The sequence below is a fragment of the Xenopus laevis genome, chromosome 1L (genome assembly GCF_017654675.1).
Source record: "Xenopus laevis strain J_2021 chromosome 1L, Xenopus_laevis_v10.1, whole genome shotgun sequence".
In the NCBI taxonomy this organism is placed as follows: domain Eukaryota; kingdom Metazoa; phylum Chordata; class Amphibia; order Anura; family Pipidae; genus Xenopus; species Xenopus laevis.
Genome location: NC_054371.1, coordinates 145,484,525 through 145,504,999, shown reverse-complemented (window position 1 = coordinate 145,504,999; position 20,475 = coordinate 145,484,525). Strand labels below are relative to the sequence as shown.

General features: G+C 36.8%; 1 protein-coding gene across 1 annotated transcript in view; it reads right to left on the bottom strand.

The window, feature by feature from the left end:
• The window catches only part of ntrk2.L (neurotrophic receptor tyrosine kinase 2 L homeolog), a gene marked incomplete at its 5' end in the record, with an annotated part of 111,382 nt that overhangs the window by 30,889 nt on the left and 60,018 nt on the right, over positions 1 to 20,475 (bottom strand).

Here is a 20,475-nt window from a genome sequence, read left to right as displayed (position 1 = left end):
TCACTGAGGAGTTGAATAAAAATATAATGGAATGAGGCTGCAGGTCAAGCAATTTTATACTTCAAATTATCCTCACATTAAGGGTAAATTACAGGTTTTGTTGTGTTATATAACAACTGACATCACTATGCATAAATGATGACTTCATTGAGAACAGTACAGGTATGGGACCTGTTATCCAGAATGATAGGGGCCCGGGGTTTTCTGGATAAGGGCAGGGTCGGACTGGACCCTTGGGGGCCCACTGGGGCTGCAAACGAAGGGACCTCCTGGCAGTCCCGGGGACCCCTCCTGACCTCCAATTCCCGGGCCCACCGTATGCATACACGAACAAAAGTAAAAAGAAGCAGTGCACTGAGGAAGATGGCAACAGTCCTGGAAAATGTCTGCATGCTGTTCTGCTATGGCTTCAAATGGACCAACTGGCTGCAGTAGTTGTTGCATAACTCCAGTGACTGAAGTTTATAGGAATATGTTTCACACTTGTATTGTCTATTTTGTAGGAAATAATGTAGCCCCTGTTGTAAAATATTAGGCTTGTGCTTTTTTATGGTCATGGAACTCCAAGGTGACTTCTAATATCCTCATAATTTACAACAGGAAGTACATTACTTATTATAACACACTCGTTTTAGTGCGTCATGTGACAAATTAGATCTGTGAGCAACTATAACAGATGACATCACTAAGGGCTCTTGTGTATTAAAGACATATGCAGGTACAGGATCTGTATTCCAGAATGCTCTGGGCCTGGATTTTTCCAGATAATGGTTCATTCTGTAATTTGGATCTTTGTACCTTAAGTCAACTAGGAATAAACCCAATAGGCTGGTTTTGCCTCCAATAAGGATTAATTATCACTTAATAATTACTTAGTTGGAATCAAGTACAAGGTACTATGTTATTGTTGCAGAGAAAAGGGAAATAATTTAAAAATTATTTGGATTATTTGGATAAAATAGTGTCTATGGGAGATGGCATTCCTGTAATTTGGAGCTTTCTGGTTAATGGGTTTCCGGATAATGGAACCCATACCTGTAATATACATGTACTGTGTATATATTTAAATATTTAATTGTTAAAATTTAACAACCAAATTATTAGCTACACCTAAACTCAAAATGTCCGATATAATATTTATCTATATACTATTTTATTTATTGCTGTTCTGCAATGTAGCTAAAGATACTTTTGGCAGATACAGAGAATGATGGGCAGATGTTGCACTGTTACCAACTGGCTGGCTCTACCACGCAGCTCAGTAGCGGCCATAACCACATCAGCTTTCAGCAAACTGATACATGTAGCACTTCATGGCACACGCTGCTAAATGGTTTCATATTTGACAAACGAGTTGTTTTGCATGAAACTGCCTAAATTCTATTCCCTTAATGCACTAAATCACATTACAGCCATAGACATGCAGCTGACACAGGAATCACAAATGTGAAAACAATCTTCTGAAATGCAATTTAAAAAAAAACCAGCATTCTGCTGACAAGAAACTGTGGCTTGCCCTCTCATGAATCATTTAGGCAGAACATGAATCACAGGTTAATATTGTAAAGAGTGCCTTAGACTTGCTTTATCCTGATTAAATGGGGTCACCTAATTACTTGTCACAATGATCCGAGAAGCCATTTTTGACACCTATTATTGACTTTGCTTCCCGGAGCACTGCACTGCTGTTTCTGAATATGTAGAAAGCCTTTTAATGTCAGATGTTTTACAAATGCACCTCTAACACAGATGGGGGAAGCTATTTACTTAAGTATTACACCGTTACTGAATACGTTAACATGATGCCGGCTACTGTATATGGATAATGTTTGTTAGTCCAGCACAAACACTTTTTGTGCCATACAAAGACTTATGCAAATTACAGTTTTATAATTTTTACTGAATGCTGTGTGGCTATATTGTAAACCTTCCAAGTGAATGCAGTTTCACAGGCTCATAAAATGAATTTGAATGTAGTATACTAAGGGGCCGATTTATTAAACTGCAACTCTTTTGGGTCTGGTTTTTTGATGCCAAAAATCCAAAAAGTCGCAAAAAAGGGGGACTTTTGAGGGATTTATTATGTTGACAAAACTGCAACAATCCCCAATCCGAAAATACTCCAGATAAAACCTGTCAAAATTATATAGAAGCCAATGGAAGATGTCCCTTTTACACTGAAAGATCTTTGTTTTAGCGGTTTCCTGGTGTTTTTTTGACACTGGCTTTTGTGTGACAATAAAAAAGGTAGTAGTTATTGTGCAACAAAAAAGTTGGGGTTTCACAACTTTTCTGTGACTTTTCCTGTTTCTGCTTTTTCAGTTTTGCTCTTTTAATAAATTTGATGACCTTCATTCGTTTAGTGTGATTTCAAAAACCTCTAAAACGACTTTTGATAAATTAGCCTCTAAGTATATCTCATGCCATTCAACTAGAGGCACATTTATTAAATGTCGAATTTCAGTGGTATTAGAGTTTTTGAAACCACGATTAAACTAATTTTCTCAAAAACCATGAATGTCATGAAGGTTATTAAAAGATCCCAATATAAACAGTGTAAATGGAAAAAAACACTCAAAGATGCGCTAAAAAATATGAACATCTCTAAAACCTCTAAAGATTTTCGTTTTTCCGGACAATTAGCTATAAAAAAAAAATCTAAAAGTCTGAATGGTTTAAAAAAAAGTCCAATAGGATCAGCACAGCTCCCATTGACTTCTTGTGTTAGAGCTTTTCATGGTATTTATACTTAGGGGCCAATTCATTAACTTCGAGTGAAGGAATAGAAGAAAAAATACTTCGAATTTCGAAGTGTTTTTTGGCTACTTCGACCATCGAATGGGCTACTTCGACCTTCGACTACGACTTCGAATCGAAGGATTCGAACTAAAAATCGTTTGACTATTCGACCATTCGATAGTCGAAGTACTGTCTCTTTAAGAAAAAACTTCGACCCACCTAAAAGCTACCGAACCCAATTTTAGCCTATGGGGAAGGTCCCCATAGGCTTGGGTAAATTTTTTGGTCGAAGGATAATCCTTCGATCGTTGGATTAAAATCCTTCGAATCGTTTGATTATTCCTTCGATCGTACGATCAAACTATTTGCGCAAAATCCTTAGACTTCGATATTCGAAGGATTTTCATTCCCAGTCGAATATCGAGGGTTAATTAACCCTCGATATTCGACCCTTGATGAATTTGCCACTTAATGAATCTAAAATTTTTAGAGTTTTGGAGGAATAAAAAAAACCACACAAATATTAAGAGAAAAAACACAATTCATAAGAAAAAAAGGAAATCCAAATCTTAGTTAATCGGCCACTTAGTCAATAACAGGTATAAAATGTGATGTTACTTTTGCCTTAAAGAACTGCATTTTACACCTAAGTGTACACCTTACATCTACATCTAAGTTACAAGTAATAGGTGAAAAAGGTATTGAGGCAAAATAAAACTAGGATCCTGTGCTTTGCGTTTGGTGTTTTAAGAGACACAGGTTTGTACATTTTTAGGAGCCTCGTGTTGCTCCCAAATTAGTAAATGAAGTCCTATTTTGTACATCAGTCAATTCATTATGACCTTATAGACATCAAAATATTACTGAGTAGAAGGTATAGGGCTTGTGGGAAGAGTCCAAGAGATACTGAAAAACCTTAAAGAACCATGGTGCAACTGAATTTAGAAAAGTGTCACAGATATCTCTAGTAGAATTACTTTGGCCTGACATATTCAAGTTTTACCAAACTTTAGGTAAGAGTTTAAAATTAAAACAAAAGGCAACAAAAATATTTCTTATTCTTTTTAATTTAATGAATTGAATGATTTTAACTACTGAACTTATGTTAGGGTTATTAGACTCACTCATAACTATGTCAGCAAAAGCCATTATGTTCATTTAGGTAAAGTTTTAATGACAGTCATAAAGTAAGACAGTTAGTTCTTGATGGAACTGTTTATGCCGGTAACATGAAGGCTAAGATGGCATCAGATTATAAGTGATACATTTATGTGCTATCAGTATTGGCAGATGGAAGAATCAGATTAGATATTAAAGTGTAAGAGCAGATATCATTATTCCTCAGAGATCAATGAATTTCAGACAGTTGTCCTGGGAAGGTGAAAAAAATGTATAATGCAAGAAGAAATGATTTATTGTTTTAATACGTTGGCAGCATCACATTTCATTCCTGTATCTCGTAGCCTATATTGAAAATATATCCTTTTACACGAGTCTGAGCTCTTTTAAATAAGAACAAAATGGTCTTTTGTAAAATAAGGCAGAGGGATTTAATCATCACTTGACAAGATGACAGAAGCAGTGATTTTTAGGGGATGGCTGCATTGCTTAGAGTATTAGAATTTGCATCTGTGGGGGATATATTCATTCTCAGGGAATTTATCCAAAGAGCCTCAAGGCCAAGTATTCCTAGTGGCATGCTTTTCTACATGGATATATCCCAGTGGACCTTAACTCATTTCACTTTTAAGTTCTGTCTCTTGAGCCCTCCCCTTCTGCCTCCCATTCTCACTAACAGAGCGCAATTTGTGTTGTACTTTCCACCTGGAATGTATTTTTATTTGTTATTATATTCTTTGCCAGCGTGAGGTTTTCCCATATTTATTTTCCACAAGATCACAGATTGCTTAGTTGTGTTTTTTACCTTCTCCAAAGGGCCATTCCCTTTAAATACAAGACTTTTTGTGCTTATACATGTTCTTTTTGTAGATTTAAATAATGATGGCCCCTGCTAATCAAAATTGAACCTTAGGACAGGGACAGTAGAGCTCATATACTAATGACAGGTCCAAAAATAAGTGCAGACCTAAGACTCAACACTTGCACCTACATGCACATATTTATACTAGAACAGTGCTCCAATTTGTCAGTTGCACCTACTTTGTGCATTAGGTGCATGACACAGCCCACGCCAGAGCATGCGAGTTTAGTTCATAATAACTGACCTGAAGAGTCAGTAAGAACCAGGTTTCCTTTGTACTGTACTTTGTGGTATCTGGTGCTTAATTTGCTGGAATGCTGGACTGCTGCTTTGTGTTTAAAAAAATGGTGAATTGAGCTGTTTTTTCCACTTTGCATACCTTCCAATAGACATTCAGAAGAAATGAATACTATTGTTAGGTTTATCATATCTATTGTTCACACTATGTTGTGTATTTTACTTAATATGTATCATTTTCTCTAAGATGTAGAAAATGAACAGCACCATCGACTTGGATGTGGTTTAAAAAGCCTTTATTTGTGCTCTTGTGGGCATCCCCCGCGACGTTTCAGGCCATGTGGCCTTTTATCAAGCTTGATAAAAAGCCACATGGCCTGAAACATCGCGGGGGATGCCCACAAGAGCACAAATAAAGGCTTTTTAAACCACATCCAAGTCGATGGTGCTGTTCATTTTCTACATTATATGGTCTGTCAATGGAAAGTGGTCGTTGCAGAACGTGCACCATCAAGGCAAGATACTAAGAATCGGTGTGCTGACTAAATTTGTTCTTCATTTTCTCTAAGAACCAGAGGCTGCTTTGCTTAATTAGGAACAGTTTGTGGTCATGTTTTTCTGGTGTCAATGCATGCCCCAATTTGGAAATGCTAGGACTAGACTTAGCCAATCAAGTGAAGCCTTAATCAACAAGGTCACTTTACTTCCACTATACAACCATGACGAATACCTATGGCCGCATATGGATAGTGAATTGAGCATATTTACTTTTAGTATATTTTATGTTATAAAAAAAATGTACTAGTGAAGTTGACTCTATCATGATGGCACCATTAACCTCCTCTTTCAGTTGCTGAGATGGCAAAAAAAAGATTTTGGCAAATGCATATTACCCTTAACCTTATAAACTCCAAAATGTTAAATCAGGGCAAGAAGAGAAACTATTTTTGACGAAGACGATGGCGCTAATTTCCAAGCTGAGAATTCATTAGTGAGAAACAGTAAATCCTTTATAAGAAATGTCCTGTTACATTATAATTTATGAATATTAGTGTGTACAACTGCGGATGCTATGAATATCACTATCACATAAATTGACAGATCGTTGTAGTTTTCTAGAAATTCAGATCATCCAAATTAAGGATATACTGTATTTCATGTATGTAACATATGTGTTTGACAAGTAATAGAAGTGAATGGAGGCAGGCTGTGCCGTTATAAAGCTGAGCTACAGTTATCACAATAGTGGTGGCTCCAGGGTTCCCACAGTGGACTTGTGTTGATTGATGCAGTGTACTTACGCCTAAGGAATTATGTGCAAATGTCATTTTGATGCTGAACGCTAGAAATAATTATATCCCGATACTAATGATTTTCAGCTCAGTTGTTTCCAATTCACATCAAAGCGCACACACGCAATTGAGTGCATTTTAGTGCATGGGCTGCAATTATGCTGGAATTGTGGGGCAAAGGGTCAACTTACATCCAAAATTGCACTTTGCACACTATACTGGAGCACATAAGTGAGTTCTACTGTCTTTAAGAAAGTTTGAATCAGCATTTGAGCAGCTTTGACTTTTCAGCACATTGGACAGAGCACAGTGAATTCCTCAAATTTCCCGTCTTGTTATTAAATGGTGTTGAACGTTTAATGACAGAACAACAAGAAATGCTCATACATAAACCCTTCTTCACTAGCACAGCCCATGTAGAGATGTTTATGTATTCAGTCAGTGCACGTCTAAACAGAGGTTAACTGCTTACATGTACTAAAGAAGCAAAGTGAAACCTTTTGTCAAAACACTGTCAAATAGTAGTTGAAGATTTTTTTTCTGATTGACAGAACTGGATCTCTGTCCATGAAAGGAATCTTTTGCTAAATATTATTCCAGTGTTAAAGACAAGCAGACTTGTTAAATAGCTGTATATTTTTTGAACAATTGCAATTTGGAGGTTGCCTTAACCCTGTAAATGCCAGTAAACTGCAAGGGACATATACAAGGGGATTATGGCCGTGACTCAGCATCTACAGGATTAAGTTCATTGTTAAGAAGAAGGGAGTATCATCTTGACTATATGGAACTGCTCAGGTACCTGAAGGAATTATAGGAGCACTGATATATATTTAAGGGTAAGGGCACACCTGGCGATTTGGGGAGATTTAATCGCCTGGCGACTAATTGCCTCTTCATTGAGGCGACTAATCTCCCCAAACAGCTTCCCCCTGTCTTCCAGCCGGCTATAATGAAAAAATGCCTGCGGCATGGCACACGCGGAGCTTTGTTTTCCGAAGTTGCCTCACTAGGAAACTTCGCCGAAGCACACTGTTAAGCTTTGAGATAAGGTACAGCTCACTTTATTAACTTATCTTCTTCAAATAGTAACTCTATAGAATAAGGTGGTTTATTTTCTAACAAGAAGAAAGAGTGTGTTTTTGTTTTCTTGTTCAGCGTAAGAAATATCACAAATAAAAATTTCAAAATTAAAATAGCAGTCAAAAATTATGTTTAGGGGGTTATTTACTAAGCTCCGAATACCCGAAATTCCCCAAAATCCAAAAATGTGTGATTTTTTTTATAATAGGCTTAAAAAAACACTAATTTTTGGAATTTATTAAACAGCGAGGGCTAAAAAGCCTGAATATAAAAACACGGCATCTCAAACCTGTTGAGGTTGCATAAAAGTCAATGGGAACAGCCCCATTGATTTTTGGTTTTGTCGGTGGTTTTGGGCAATTTCACTATGTTTTTGCAGCTTTCGGGTGAAAAGTCTGGAGTTTTCGGGGAAATTTACGAATAAACTGTGAAAATCAGAGCTTTTCCCACAAAGGTAATTTTCAGTATTTTCAAACTTTGAAAAAGTGGGTAGAATGACCCTTTAGGTTATGAAAACATGGGACATTTAGAAAGCATACCTTACCTTTCATAAAGTTAGTCCACACTTTTTTGGTCCTCATATGGTGCCTTTGGTAGCAATGCACTATTTTATAAGTGGCATTAAAGTAGGAATTTAAAGCAAAAATTTCAAAACTCTAGTAAGGCAAATATTCCTCAGAAAAACGACATTGTATGACATGGCAGCATACACCTAATTAAGGTTTAACTCACAAAGACCAAGGGGCAAATTCACTAAAGGACGAAGCGCCTAACGCTAGCATTAATTCACTAGCGTAGCGCATTTTTGTTAATTCGCTGATTCACTAACAGACGCTGGCGTAAATTCCCTAGTGTTACTTCTCACCCTTATGCCTTGCGAATTTGCGCAACAGACGTAACTACGCAAATTCACTGACGCGCGAATTTTTCTGAACGCTAACTTTTACGCCAGACTTTCTTGGCCACCTCAGACCAGGCGAAGTGCAATAGAGTAGATAGGGATTGCTTAAAAAAAAGTAAAAATTTTTCTAAGGGTAGGGACACACTGGACGATTTGTCGCCAACGTTTTTAAAAAGCAAATTGCGGCGACATATCGCTCGTTTTGTCTCTGAACAAAACCAAATGAAAGACGCCAGCTCCTGTGCCCACAGCGCGTTTGTGAATCGCCTGTAGCTCCAAAACGCACTGAGACCCTTTTCCGAGCGATTTATCAGAAATAGCATGTACTTAGAAAAGCACTGAAATCTCCTAGACACGCACACACATACAGATAAGTAGCAGCAATTGTATTCAAATTACAATGCAAACGCAATGACGCAAGAACGCAAGAACGTAAAGACGCCAGGTTACAGCGGGAAGCACAAACCGTTTCCAGTTTGGGTGGAGCACGTACCGCACAGAGTAATGGGATACAAATCGATCTGTGCCAATAGTCGCTGTGAATCGTCTGTTCAAAAAAGACGATCGTCTTGTCGCCGCGATTTACTTTTTTAAAAGGTTGGCGACAAATCGTCCAGTGTGTCCCTACCCTTAGTCTCAAAAAACGCTGGCGTTTTTTCTTTTTTATGGGTGATAGGCTGAAAAAGATTGAAAAATTTTTTGGGGCTCCCCTCCTTCCCCCCCTACATTTCCAAACTCATGGCACCTAAACTATACAGTGGGCACATGTGTAGGGCAAAATAAAAATTTTATTTGCTGTTTTGAAGGTTTCCCAGGCTTGTGTAGTGATGCTACATATACCTCCATTGTAACTTCAATTTGGCGCCGTATGCAAATTAAAGGGATACTGTCATGGGGAAATTTTTTTTTTCAAAATGAATCAGTTAATAGTGCTGCTCCAGCAGAATTCAGCACTGAAATCCATTTCTCAAAAGAGCAAACAGATTTTTTAATATTCAATTTTGAAATCTGACATGGGGCTAGACATTTTGTCAATTTCCCATCTGCCCCAAGTCATGTGACTTGTGCTCTGATAAACTTCAATGACTCTTTACTGCTGTACTGCAAGTTAGAGTGATATCACCCCCCTCCCTTTTTCCCCCCAGCAGCCAAACAAACGAACAATGGGACGGTAACCAGATAACAGCTCCCTAACACAAGATAACAGCTGCCTGGTAGATCTAAGAACAGCACTCAATAGTAAAAACCCATGTCCCACTGAGACACATTCAGTTACATTGAGAAGGAAAAACAGCAGCCTGCCAGAAAGCATTTCTCTCCTAAAGTGCAGGCACAAGTCACATGACATGGGGCAGCTGGGAAATTGACAAAATGTCTAGCCCCATGTCAGATTTCAAATTGAATATAAAAAAATCTGTTTGCTCTTTTGAGAAATGGATTTCAGTGCAGAATTCTGCTGGAGCAGCACTATTAACTGATGTGTTTTGAAAAAAACATGTTTTCTGACGACAGGATCCCTTTAAGCATCGCTAGCGTAACTTCGCTTTGCTTGGCGAATTAACGCTAGTGCAACTTCGCTACCTTGCGCTTCCCCTGAGAGGAACTTCGGATTTTAGTGAATTTGCGTAACGCTGGCGAAGATACGCCTGGCGAAATGCGGCGAAGCGGACGCTGGCGCAACTACGAATTTTAGTGAATTTACCCCCAAATATCTATTGGAGATTGTGTCAGTATTTTCTGTCATTATATTATCTGGGTACTGTCTCACTGTTTCTATTTCTAAGCATTGATCGTCTTCTGTCTGGCACATTCTATTGATGATGGAGTGAAGGCACAATCCATAAACATCCATGACCCTGAATATTCACAATACCCTTCATTATTATTATTTGCATTAGCAAATATATTTATATTGTTTTGGCTTTAGTGTTGGTAACTGTAGTAAAAATAAACATGCCTACTTAGTGCTAGTGCTTTATTAATTCATACTAGGGGATCTGTTCTCCAGACACCTGTTATTCAGAAAGCTCTTAATTACAGGATGGTCATCTCCCATAGACTCCATTTTAATCAAATAATTAATTTTTTTCTTTGTAGTAACTTGTACTAATTAATTAATTAATTAATTAATTAATTTATTAATCCTTATTGGAGGAAAACCAATCCGATTGGGTTTATTTTATGTTTAAATTATTTTTTAGCAGACTTGGAGTATGGAGATCCAAACTACTGAAAGATCTGAAAACCCCCAGGTCCCGAACATTCTGGATAACAGGTCCCATACCTTTATCAGAAGCTGAAGTATACTATGAAATCTAATACACTTTACATATACACGTAGTGATATATAAATAAAAGCGTACATACAAACATTATTCGGTTTTCTCCAGTACCACCATTTGTTAACATTATCATTAGGGACTACTTCAATCCCAGCAAAGATTTTGAGCTAAGGTGTTTTTTTTACACTGCCATTTTCTTCTTTTGGAAGTCTCAGTTATTTCTGATCACATGTCCCAGGGTCTAAAAACAGGTTGGGTCTCTGTAACCCTTGTAGTTATAGAGAAACCATCATAGTTATTTTAAATTGCATTGCCTTTATTCATTTAATCTTGTCTTACTCTTTACAGATCTAATCAAGATGCCATCATATGTAACCTCTCACAGTTTAACAATTACTCTTCCCTGCACCTGTCTTCTTCACAATATACCAGTCTCCAGAGTAGTGCAGGCAGTGTGACCTGACAGCAGAGACAATGCCTTCTACATCCCTGCCTCAAGGCCATAAACAGGAATGTGCTCACTCACACAAACATTAAAGAGACTGCAGGAAACATTATCAGTAGACTTGAGTAATGGAGGGAGATAAGATATTCAGTGTGATTGTCATGTGTTGCCGTTTAACTGATTAAAACATTGATAATGTAAACAATAGCACTTTGACACTGTTAATGACCCAGAGTATCCTATTAGATTTTAGATTGGTTTCATTACATTGATTATTTTTTAACTCTTCTTTAATTTTCACAACTACAGATGGAGCACTGAGATTTGAAAACAACCCACAACTGGTACTAGTGGTGCAGGTACATAACCATCTTTAATTCTCCTATTTAAACATTTTGAAAAGTAATAATTATTTTCCCGATGTCATGGTCATTAAGGGCAAAGACACACGCTCAGATTCAGGGAGATTAGTAGCCCGGCGACAAATCTCCTTTTCTACGGGGCGACTAATCTCCCCGAACTGCCTTCCCTTCGGCTAGAATGTAAATCGCTGGCGGAATGGCACTCAGAGCGCTTCATTTTCCGAAGTTGCCTCACCAGGAAACTTCAGACGACTTCGGGAAATGAAGCGCTCCGAGAGCTATCCCGCCAGCGATTTACATTCTAGCCGAAGGGAAGACAGTTCAGGGAGATTAGTCGCTCTGTGGAAAAGGAGATTTCTGAGCGTGTGTCTCTACCCTAAGGTACCATAAGGCTCATTTACAAACACAACTGCAAGTGTGGCATTATGTGCACATTTTCACTCTAAAATGGTCCCAAAGTTGCATGTGGATTAATGCCATTTATAAAAGGTACTTGCATCCATACAAACTTCTTCCACTTGTAAGTACTTGCAGTGAGGACCAACATGCTAGCCCAGTCTCCTCTTACAAACAATGTACAAGTGCATGCATTGAATCTAGGGAATCCGTGAATTAATATGATAGTGCTTGAAGCACTAACCTGAGAGATGGCCTATAATATCATGTAAGATAGAATTATTCCCTAATCCAAGAAGGAGCGGAAAAAGTACCTGTATTTTTACTTCTAATTTTTTTGTTAAAGTGTTTTATGGAGCCATTTGAAACAAAAGGTTTTTAGGTGTGTTCTATATATAGACAAAATAAATACAAATTAATTCAAAACACACTTAATTCTGTGTTCATTGTTGCACATAAGATATCAGCATTACAAAGAACCTTTTGTAGGTAAATGACAGAAAGTAAATGGATCTAAATTCTCCTTTTTCCATACGCTGCCAAAAAGGTAATTGCTAGCATTCACTTTGCTGCCCTCTGCATACTGGAGAATATGCTTTCACACATTATTAATTGAAAATCTATTGGATCTTTGCCTCTTTCCAAAGCTATTAATAAGGTATTTCTGATGTTTCAGTAAGTGCGCTGCCGGTGTATGTAAAGATTAGCGATTCATTATGTTAAAGCATTTAAACTCTTAGATGTAGGTTATCTCAGAGGTGCGCTCTTAAGTGGGCACACCATATCCATTTTTAAGGATCTCCTTGACATACAAGTTTAGATTTTAAGCCAGCTAATTAAAGACCTGTCTATCATTTTTAAATCCTCACCTGGTGGGGAATGTGCATAATGGACAAAGAAAGAGAAAAGTATCCATTTTACAACATGGTGCACTGAGTGATGTGTGACCTCCAGGTAAAAGGTTAATAGGTCATGTGACCTCCCTTATGTTAAGCACAAAGAGTTCCAGCCTAAATGTTGTAGTTTTATTGTATCCATACATTTGTCATACAGGAGGGTGTAAGGTCTTAAACTTCATGGGACATCTCAATACCAGGTTAAAATAATTTAAAGGCAAGGCAAAATAACAAGTTAGTGTGACTAACTTACCTGCAGCGCTTAAACCCGAATAAATACTGATACTGAATAGTATGTGACTTATAAATGCTAAAACCATTCTGATTTGATCATGGGTAACATAAAAAATAGGCAATGAAATATTTCATTGCATTAAGGCATAGAATATTTTTTTATGGCTGGTATTAAGGTAAATACAATATCATGCTTTGTTTTATCCTTCAGCTCCTTTTTAGAATTGATTGGACTTTCCCTAAAATCCTACTCTGAACCTGTATTAAAAAAGTATCCCACCAAATAAGTATGTGGCTAGGAACGTTCTTCATATCGCATCCGGTGCAGGGTCACAGAAAAATGATGTATCCACAAAAAAATATAATTTAATTCCATGTCTTTCAGCAGTGGAAGCACATGTATTCCCATCTGGTAAGTGCAAAGCTGTGCATTTAACATATTACTGCAACAGACTAGTTAGTGAATAATGCCCTGTGGCATTCTAGTCCCAGAGGGGTTTCAGTTTGTGTAAGAAAGCCCTACGCATACAAATCCTTTGTTTGGTTGTATATCCATGTCTAACCCTAGAACAGTGATCCCCAACCAGTAGCTCGCGAGAAACATGTTGCTCACCAACCCCTTGGATGTTGCTCTCAGTGGCCTCAAAGCAGGTGCTTATTTTTGAATTCCTGGCTTGGAGGCAACTATTAGTTGCATAATAAAACAGGTGTACTTCCAAGCAGAACCTCCTGTAGGCTAACAGTACATATAGAGGCTACCAAACAACCAATCACAGCCCTTATTTGACATCTCCATGGACTTTTTCATGCTTGTGCTGCTCTTCAACTCTTTTTACATTTAAATGTGGTTCACTAGTAAAAAAAGGTTGGTAAGCCCTGCCCTAGAACATCCCCAAAAGTGCAGGCTTCTAAGATATTTTCAGATTACAGCAATGCAATCCATGACCATGGACAAAACATCTCACAGAGCTGTCCAAAATGGGTGCATGAACACTTAGGAGGTTATTTACTAAACTCTGAATGCAGAAATCCCTAGAAATGTGTGATTTTCTTTTATAAAATCAGGATTTTTTCAGAATTTATTAAACCCAAAGGATGGAAAAGTCGGAATCTGAAAATTCGGCATCTCAGACCTGTCGAGGTTGCATATAAGTCAATGGGAGAAGTCCCAATGACTTTTGATGTGCTCTGGGTTATAGGCAATGCCCCAAAGTTCTGAGTTTTCGGGTGAAAATTATGAAAAATCTCGAAAATCGTGTAATTGGATTAAAAAGTCCAAAAATTTGGGAAAATCAGATTTTTTTTCCTGCAAAGCATAATTTCAGGAAAATGTAATAATGAATAAGCGTAAAAAAACCCAAGTGGATTTGAGTTTGTAGCAGAAAATATTGAGATAAATTCGTACTTTGATAAATAACCCCCTTATTAGTTGGACTTTGGCCCTGTTGATACAGATGCACACTGATGAAGTGATCCCTGGTTATAAGCAATTTCAGCCTAGAGTGGACATACATGTGACATTATGTATAAAAATACATCCCTAGATACATAAAGGGGGTTATTTACTAAAATACGATTTTATCTCATTTTTTCAATAAAAAAATATCGACCAAACTCCCATCCCTGATTTTGCCTTGTTTAAAATAACTCGAATAAATCGGATTGAGAAATACTCGATAAAATCGAACAATAACCCGGAAAACTCCCAAATCGCTTGAATTTTTCAGATTATCGGGCTGAACCCAAAGCAGACCACAATATCTTCAAATTGGGAAGATATTCCCATCTTCCATTGATTTATATATGACCTTGACAGGTTTGAGGTGCTGGGTTTTCTGATTCTGGCTTTTTGCAGCATCGGGTATAATAAATCTCAAAAATATGTTTTTTTTTCCATGACCAATTCAAGTTTTTGTCACAAAGAGCCTAACCATAAAAATTTGAGTTATAGTAAATAGCCCCCAAAGTGTTGCTTGCTCTAATCCTAATTGGGAATATGTATATCTCTAATTAAAGAAATGGGAACAATGTGATTGTATATAGTTAACATTTTTGGCTTGGAATGTCTAATTCATCTAACATTTAACTGATGTTCAATTGTTTTTGTAGGATTGTTTATGCCTGCCTTGGTGGGGGGGGGGGGTTTAGTCAGTGATGAGGTATCACTGAGAGTAAATTATTAACGCAAATAGACCTGGGGTAGATTTCAATGTTGGGGAGGTCAGCATCTATCCTAAAGGGCTGTTGGCATGTAGGTCTGTAATAATATTCTGCCTTAAGAGTCACTAATCCAACTGGTAATTAGTAGAGCTATCCTTACAAATAGATATGTTCATTCCTTTAAAGACTGAAACGGGCCACCTCTAAGATACTTCTTTGGGTGGACTAGAAGGCATCTGTGAAGCGGCTGGAACTATGATGACTATATACACCTTAAGGTGTTAAAAGGGTACTAACACTGTAATATAAGTCGCTGCAAAGATTACAGAGCATGTTAGAACATAAACAGGTGTGAACGTTTTCATACCATATGACAACCTCAGAGACTCATGAATGTGTGGACCTTAGATTGTAGGCTCCACTTTGGCAGGGAATGATGTATAAAATATATATATATATATATATATATATATATATATATATATATATATATATATATTGTATACTAGGAAATAAATAATCAAGTGGGCCAGTACACAGCACCCACTCTGCCTATCTAACCCCTGTACCATTTCCCTATTTCCTCTGAATTTCTAGATAATTTTGATACATGATTTAAGTCATTCTGCTATAGGCCTATATACAATTAAAAGTATCTACACTAATTTATTTAGTGTATTTTACAAGAGTTAGTTTCTTGTTTCCTTTACATACTTTATACTCTTTTGCTCCCAATTTTCAAATGATTTATGATTTTTTTGTATTTAAAATGTTGCATTTATTTGATCCTTTGAATTGCACAATATGTTGCAGACAGCATATTATATATAATGGATATTTCTCAAGATAAAGCTTTACCTAAAATTTGAGAAATTTGAAAACAGAGTTGTCCAACATGGGCGAGATAAGGCCCTCCAAAACATGTTGCATAATTAGGGATGCACCGAATCCAGGATTAGGTTCGGGATTCGTCCAGGATTTTGCCTTTTTCAGCAGGATTCGGATTTGGCGATTCCTTCTGCCCAACGGAACCGAATCCTGATATGCATATTAGAGGCAGGGAGGGAAATTGAGTAACTTTTTGTCACAAAACAAGGAAGTAAAAAATGTTTTCCCCTTCCCACCCCTAATTTTCATATGCAAATTAGGATTCGGTTCGGATATTTGCGCGAATCTCTTGTGAAGGATTCGGGGGTTCGGCGGAATCCAAAATAGTGGATTCGGTGCATCCCTAAGCATAATGCTTGGTCCACTATTTGGATAGAGTTGGACAGCATTGACCTAGAGTGACTGTCATGCAACAATCCTTTTGTGGTGCATGGAGAGAGTTAAGCTGATCCATGTGTAGCCTGTCATGGCTTTAATTTTATTTTATTTTCCTCCTTCACCCTGCAACGGTTTTAGCCTTATTATCTATCTATCTATCATTCTTTCTTGTTTCCTTTATGTACTGAATACTCTTTTGCTCCCAAAGTCCCTTTCAGTCTTTCTCTACTCTCATTTCTTTCTAATGTATCTTCATTTCAATAACTCTGCAGTCCTCTGCTAATGATAAAGAAGTACACCAATCCCTCTCTTTTGTTTCCACCTTTCTTGTTTCACTGTCTTCTCCAATTCTTCCATAATGGCTGACTCATATAATGGCCTAATTATCCTATAAATCTGTATTTTACCATAGTCATAGGAACCTTTAACTATACAGAGGGAAGCTTTGTCAGGCTAATACATCACATCTCGCTCTGTAGGGAAACCCCTATGGATAATTGTGGATTTCTTTAGTGTATTTATCAAATAAATACAACTAGCAGTACCTTTTACACCTTGTATTGAGTAAATACAAGTGAACAGAAATAGAGAACAGCCAAATCATAACTGTTGCTGTTTTTTTATTTCTGTTTATTTATTTTTAGTGGTAGTTTTTATTTTTAGTCGATCATAGCAGGTTAAGCTTACGGCCACTGTAACATATGACGTACTCATATAAAATGTACTGTTTACACCTGAGTTTTCAGAGAAATCCTTGTTTTTGTGTTATGATTGTATGCAGTGTTGTTTCTGTGTACCTAAGTCTAATGCAGCTGTTTTTTTTGACTACTACCTTTGATATAATACACCAGCATACTTTTGACTAGGTATTAAAAAACAAAGGACACACAGGTCATAGCTAAATGCCAGAATGAAGGAATCTCTCAAAGGATTTTCCTTCACCCTGAGGTAAAAGTCATCGGTATGTTTCTGTGTAAATAAACCTAGCAGTCTACAAGATGGTTCTAACTGATGAAGCCTTGTACACACTGTTCTGCATAATTATTAAAATGTCTATGTTTATGCACATTTTTAACATGGCCTAAAACACCCCCTGTTATATTTCTACATGTATACAGATTTCCACACACATAGAGGTTACCTAAATACTTATTTTTAAAGGTATCTTCTTCAACGAAACCTAAGGAGGCAAAGTAATTCTCCTAAATTGTCTCCAAAATGATTTTATATTACTTTAAACAGATATTAGAATATCCCAGTTCTGACAAACTTGAACATTGAAGATCATTTGGGAAAGGTCTGTTACCATTTTTGTCCTCCTTATATAAAAGGAAAAAAATCATTACAGTCTGGTTAATAACACATGCAAATGACCCATCAGAACAAATCCATGGTTGAATGTGAAGTGCTTTCAGCAATCATAGGTAAAAAAAAAAAATTCTGAGAAAAATCTGAAAATGAATGTACAGTTAGCACTGGGTATGGGTGGAGTTAGTCAATATCTTAATTATACCAGATAAAAAATACTGTAAGTAAAAGATCATTTATTAAAGAACAAATACAACAATAAATAACTTTACTAGAACCACAAAACAGAAAAATACATAAAAATAAAATGATTTTGCATGGTTTAGTTTTGTTAAGTTTGGTAGTATGTAATATCCTTCAAAATGTTTTCAAGTTTTATTTTATTTTTTGACACATCAGAATTGGATTAAGGCACAAAGTGGGAGTTAGTTTTTAAAATAAGTCTGTTATGTCCATGAACTGTACATTAATATGTACCAAATACAGGTCAATAACAGGTTGTCCCAGGAAGCTTATATTCGACAAAAATAAGGTCATAGACATAGATACTGTATTCCACTCCCAGGATGCACTAGTTCAGAAAGCTACTGCTCCCTGTCAGAGCCTCTTTCTGCCTCTGGGCTTATGTCACCTACCCATTCAGAGGAACCGAATGAAACAAAACAAAACCTAAAAGAAACAAAATAACAGATGAGAATGCATGCTTAAAACAACACAAATTAAAAGGATGCATAAATTCAATAAAAAAAGAATGAAAGAAAAGAAAAATAAGGTGAATTGGAGAGCAGGTTGGAAATAACTTAGGATGCAATATTTCAGAATGGATAAGAACACAGACAAGGTATGTCTAACCTAAGTTCTCAAGTACTTTTGGATGAGTGAGTGGGAGAGCTGCAGGGGCCAGGGGTACTGGGAACAGTAATTTATCTAGCTCTCAAAGGGACACAGGTTGCAGATACCTTGTAGTGTTCCAAAATATTATAAACAAATCAAACCAAAACACATGAAATAAACAAAATGGTAGGTGGGACATGAAAATGAACAAAACAAAATGAGTCCAGCCAAATATTAGGACCAGTCATTTGACTGGTCACTTATTCAAGCAAATCAAAAGCCAGCCTTGGCCTAACTAGTGCGCATCTTTGAAACCTGTTTTCATAGCATATTCAGCTTTATCTTTCAAAAAGAGTACTGCAAATTGAAATCAAAATAAAGTTATAATCATTTCATTTTTCATTGCAGACATGATAAAAGTTTCTTGATGATTATACAATCGATGAACAACTGCTCTTATTATACAAATGGACATTCACAGCAAATTTTGTTTGCAAAAATGTTTCATACCTAATTGAATAGTAATAAGCAAAATGTATCGCCAGACGCACAAAATACCATGGGTGGATTTTTTCAAGAATGTGCTACAAATTTTCACTGCAAAAAAACTCTGCTGTGCATAAAATGCTGCAAAAAAACTCCCACTGACTTTAGTGCATTTTGAATGAATAAAACACTGCAAAAAAGCTCACTGACTTTATTTTGTGCAAAAAAACAGCACAGAAATAGCCACTTAATGTTTCCGTGATTTTGCCAATATTCTGCAAAGTTTATCAGGTCACATTCACTCTTCACTATTGGTGAATGATAGCTTTATAAACTATGAGGCAGTTGCTTCGTTTTCTAACTAGTAGGTGATAGGCTGTTGCTCATTGGTTGTTGTGGGCAACAACACCTATGATGTTTTCCAATTTTTACACAGCATGATAAATTGGACCCTATATATAAATTTATGACAAATGTTTTAGATTACCAAGAAAATTGGAGATGGTATAAGAATTATAGCATATTATACTCAAACTTTGTTAATACTGGTTGCAAATCAGCTGCTAATAACAGGCCATTTTTTCAACAAAATGCATAAACATTAAAAAATGTCTTTATATACAAATACAGGTATTTGTTCAATGTATATAAGTGTGAAGGATCCACTTTTGGAACATAATACCCATAATGCTCAGCATCAGGCCTCGCTACCTCTAGGTAAAACACCACACATTGAAAATGGTTCCTTAAGCATTTACACATGCTGGAAAAGCATTATTTAACATACATTTAATAGTGAAGAAAGACATTCTTGTGCTTAAAATAAAAGCCCCCAAAGGGTATTTTCCAGTAACAATTTTTAACTCATCAATTAATGATTAGTAAGACTATCACGTCTATCAAAGCCTCCCGTTACCTTTATAAAGTCATGTTATAATGCTTCCCACGTGTGGACATACTGTTTAATAAAATGCTATCAGATAACTGAGATCATGAGTGAAACCGCAGTTGCAAATCTACATGCCTTTTATCTGTTTATTTTTTAGATGTTGCCAGTTTACAGTAATCACAAAATACTGGCAGAGAATTCCTCGAGCAGGATTTAACCCTTACAGTTTCTAGCCAAATTGAAACAACAGTGGCAGAAGCTAAAACTCTCAGTCAGGGAACTGCTGGGAATGTACAAACTGTGAATTCAGCACTGTGACCTAATAAGGCACAGTCACAGGCAAAATACAGTGCTAAGGAAAGGGATTCACCTACACTGCAAAACCGTGCAGCAAATACAAATAGAAAATACTGCTTTCGCTGTGGTTCAACACAACACACTGCAAATCCTGTTACATGTCCTGCAAAGCTAAACGGTGCAGCAAATGCACAAAGGTAGGACATTTTGCTAAGATCTGTCGTAGTTCTGCTAAAGATGTTCATGAAGTCACTAATAAGGGTGAATAAGGGTGAATAAGGGTACTGCTATACTTGGAAGGTGCATTAAACATACAATTAGTTGATGGTCTCATTACTACAGCACCAATGCCTGCCACACAGCCAGTGTCTAAAATTTCACCACAAA